Here is a 5,000-nt window from a genome sequence, read left to right as displayed (position 1 = left end):
ATAAGAACTTCATTTATATATTTTTTTATTATTATTATCATTTTTTTTGCGTAACGGTTATCTCAAAGCAACAAGCTGCAATTAATGTTTTTCTACCATAAAGATATTAGCAATTTCAAAGGACTTCACTACAGTCATCATCATTATATTTTTTTCAGGAGGAACGCAATTAAATCAGCCTACACCGAAATGTACAAGCTTTTCGTTTTGGTAATCTGACCTCTAAATATCTAGTATCTTAGGAATGAAAGGCCCTTGATGATCACAGACCCAATAAGTTAACAAACGCTTGAATGGCTACTACGGATTTTAAGTAAATACAGCAAGTAATTGAAATTCGCCGTCGAGATCTGTTGATTCTTTTTTTTCTTGTTTATTCGCCACAATAAAGTAAAAAAAAACGAAAAAAAAAAACGAATGAAATGTCTATTTCACTATCCATAGGGCCATAAAAGGAACTCGATACAAATGAATTTTGATATCCAGAAATCTCGCACATTTGTAATAATTTATTTCTAATCGTCTAGTGCACAGCTCTTTTGAGTCTATCATTGGAAATCTGAATTATTTAGCCACGGATTTCAAGTCAAATTAGAGTTGCCTAAATCAGAGAAAAAAGCGCATATTATTACCTCTTGCTTCTAAATCATCAGCGTATATAGATCATAATTACCAGCTTATACATTATTCACCCAAGGATTTCACATAATGCTTTAACTGATAAAAGACTCGCAGTTCCTTTGGGCGCTGTATTAGATGCAAAAGCAGGAGGCAAACAGAGCCGTGACTGGCAGGCGCAGACGGTGTGCTTTTTATATCGGCTCACGGGGCGATTTATATACTAAGGGTTGCCGGAGTGCAGGGCCTTTCTCTCTCTCTCGCGATTCCTTTCGCTCTCTTCCCCCTCCCTCTCTCTCTCTCCCCCCCCTCTCTTTCTCTCTTCCCCCTTATCTCTCTCTCTCTCTCTCTCTCTCTCACTGTCACTTGTTTACGACCATGCAAGCTTATGTTGCATACATTCAAGGAAAAATGTGAAATGAAGCAAAGCTAAATCTCTCTGTTTATTACACAATCTTTTATAAAAACGTTAATGTAAATACACTTCTGGTGTATAGTATACTATGAGACGTATTACTGACGCAATATAGTCTTCGTTTCCTGAATAAGCAGTTTCTTCAGCTCCGAGTTGGTACTGTTCATTCTAAAAATAATAAGGACTGTACGATTGTGTGTAATGATTTCGACTATGCAGGTTTGTGGTAGAATTATGGATAATGTATGAGAAAGTTTAAGCAAAAAGTAGGCCAGATGACTGGGGTACTTTAAGCCCTTTTTACTTTTTGATGAAAATTTAATCGTTTACGGTCATTCTAGGTTTTATTGCGTTCCATAATGCACGAGAAAAATGCTGTTTTGGCATCAACAATGGGGGATTCATAAAACTGTCGAAAATTAAAACTCCACTCATGCTAATCACTTCACTGGCTCTTGGCAGATGTATGGGGCAATAGGATTTCTCTGCTGCATCCTATAACACTTTGACACATTGCTTGATATTGTCTAGTGGTCACTGCAAAACACGGTATCATTGAATTTTATACTGACATAAGAAGTTTGGAAAAAAAATCAGAAGGTAGAGGAAAGTTAACGTAATCAATAAGCTGGAAAATAGTACCCGACAACTCTCCAACTTATGTTGTTTATACACACTATCCCTCGCTTCGCAAGACTGCGGAAACTTTCAAATGTATTTCTCAGATTCAGACAAAACATTTTTCTCTTTTTCTTATTACATCCATTGTTCCTCAAATGGTGGAAGTGGAAGTATATTGCTTGCAGTTTTGCATCGTTACCACCGCGTGTGAGTTCCATGTTCACATGGACCTCACACAACTGGGCGATTCCAATGATCATAGGCATTTACATGTGTTAGTGCCTGTAATACATCAACAGATCAAGCATTTCCTTTGATATTTTTCAGCTTGTAGCGTTATATTATAGAGGTGCAGAATGATTATGACATTCATCCCACCGAGGTCAGTACCACGTCATCATATTACTCGGACACGTTGGAAATTCTTACCGTGTTGTTCCAACTTTTTATGATTTACTTTAAATTTTACCTATTGAGTAAACATGGTGTACTGCTAAAAAGGCACAGACACATTTCATGCACCTTTGTAATAGAATTTTGTATCAAGAAACATACGATGCGATTCGTAATTACTGAAAATATAAATCCCAGTCTAAGACTATATGAAATATATTTGAAAAATATTGCGCTGATTGGCTGGCCGGAGTGTATTACATTGTATCAAAGTAGAGGCATACACACAGATATAACGGGTTCCAATAATGTTTGCGTAAAGGACAGATATGTTTGAGGATGTATCAAAGTGTATTTAAGTGTTAGGGGTTTCGGAGATGTTACAAAAGGCCTAATGTACCCATGAGTCAACTATCTCGACCTGGTGAGGCATAAACTCTTATCGTCTATTTGCCTGTCTGTCTGTCTCTCAGTGTGTGTGTGTGTGTGTGTGTGTGTGTGTGTGTGTGTGTGTGTGTGTGTGTGTGTGTGTGTGTGTGTGTGTGTGTGTGTGTGTGTGTGTGTGTGTGCATGCGCACAATTTTTTTTTTAAATATATAATTTTGTTTTTCTCTTCCTTTATGGCATGTTTGGTGTATGTGAAAAAAAAAAAAAACACAATGCCCTTTATGTGACATCGGAAGACGAATGATCAATCAAGAATAACACGCCCTCTGCTAATGTAAGTCAGAACCACCTGTTGCTTGCTCTAATTGCAGGTGACCTAAGTGGGACCCGAACCAAGCCTGCCTTGTGTGGTGGAAGCCTGCATGATAGGACCTGTTGGAGGGTTGACGGTCTGAGTTCACAGAGGTCCTTCCCTTTGCTGTTGGAGGCCGCCTTTAGAGTCCCATTAACACAACGCATTTCCTTGGCTTCAAATGCTCTATCGCAGCTTATACCAGGAGTACATCAATAGCCTGGATATTCTCATTTCCATCCGGGAATGTATTTGATCTTTGCAGTAACTGCACGGTGCTATCAACAATGTTTATCGTGATATACTAAAAAAAGCACAAGATAAGTACTTGCAGCATTTTGATCATATATTCATTAGGAATACATGAAAATGTAATCGAAACCATTTCAGTACATATCTTTTTTTCTACTTTGGTCAGGTGCTAGATATAGGCCTACGGTAAATGATTTCTGAGAAGTACTGGATGTTTAGTTTCAAAACTTTTATTATCAAATCATGAGGTATGGTGAATTCTTGCTTACTGTGACACGATATTGGATTGTGACATGACAGAAATGGCGGGATAATTGTACTGGAATATGGGGTAGAACACAATTAATTTGAAAGAAACATTTACATCTGAACAGAGGTCCTTCTGACAGCTGTTGAATAAGGTGGGAATGGAAATGAATAATTTTAAAATGCACAATGAGCTATCGACGTTTCGAATTTAAGGCGAAAAATGCAACAATGAAATGTCATTAACATTCTTCCTCCTCAGATTTTATCTGTTCTTCGTATCTTTAAGCCATGCAGGTTGTTACTGTGCAAAAATTGTCGTTTACTGATTATACAATTTAACTGACCGCCAATTGATGTTTTTATTTACATTTCTATATTGTGAATATATACTTCATTTTCTGTCTCTAAAACTGCAATATTTTGTTTTTGAGACACGGAAGTTTGTGAAGGGGAGATCCTAAAATTGTTTAATACTGTTTTAGCATCAAGACGAGCTCTGTAGCGTTTCAAAAGAGACCAAAAGTAAAGTGTACCGTGCAGTGCATTATGATTTATTAAGGACCGCCATCATGAGAGTTATTATTATGATGAATAGGATAGCATTCGTAAGGATACGAGTATATGAGAGTCTATTGCCATTCACCTCCTTTATCTCATTTACCTTACTTTTACCTCTATTGGTGTTGTTTTCTTTCCCCGCAAATCTTCATGCGAGCGACAGGGATTTGTCTCCAGCGATAAAACACCGGAATTTAGGCGAATGGCCACTCGGGCTGTCTCCAATGGCGCGTCCTCCGTCATTTTCCCCTTTGCCTTTTCCCCTTTTCTTCGCGGTCCTTCTTTCTGCCTCTCTTCTCCGCCCGCGCGAGATGAGAGCCAAAGGGCGCATCTACTCCGTCGCTGAATTCAGTGTGAACAGTAAGTGCAAAAAGACATAAAAGTGATGCATTATGGCACTTTTCGAAAGTAATAAACTCTTTAGGAGCTTCAAGGCTTATCGCACGTGGCGGAATTTTTCCTCCTTCCGGCTTTTTACACGGAATTTAGCAGTTTACGTCTCGGCTTCGGCGCGAACTCTCCAACGCCTCGTGTCCATTTAATTTAGACCTTTTACGCGGGTCAGATTAATGTTTAGGGCATGTGGTGCAATGCGAGTTCTGTGTATGTATTTAAGCCGAGTGTTAGGGTAATAATAAAAAAAGAAAAACTTCACACGCTAATTTCATCAAGTAAATTAATGGAGTATATCCTCTCATCACATAATTACAAAAGTTGAATCATTTACTTGTAACAAAGTTTGCGTAAACGGATGTTGCTGAAAATGGTATAAAAATAATATGACTGAGTGACTACAAAATATAAAAATGACGAGTCTCCGAAGTATGAATCATAGGCTTACTTACATCCGACTCGTGCTTAAATCCACGATTTTCGTCACCAGTCTTATCTTTACGTTTAAAAGAACGCGATCGTTGTAAATCTACTCAGAATCAACAGAACACAAAATGGACAGAAAATTGGCTCTTTATTCATAGGCTTTCGAACACGAAGGCGACGAGCGTATTATAAATAAGAAGGAGCGGAGAAAAAAACCCGAGACGCGCAGCCATTTTTCATCCCGGTCCTGACGTCTAATCGGCGGTCTGCATTCCAAAGCCTCATTCATGCCAACAGCGAAATGAACATTCGAAAATATTTAGCCTTTTCAACATA

The sequence above is a fragment of the Penaeus monodon genome, chromosome 5 (assembly GCF_015228065.2).
Source record: "Penaeus monodon isolate SGIC_2016 chromosome 5, NSTDA_Pmon_1, whole genome shotgun sequence".
Taxonomy (NCBI): Eukaryota; Metazoa; Arthropoda; class Malacostraca; order Decapoda; family Penaeidae; genus Penaeus; species Penaeus monodon.
This window is presented reverse-complemented; position numbering follows the sequence as displayed.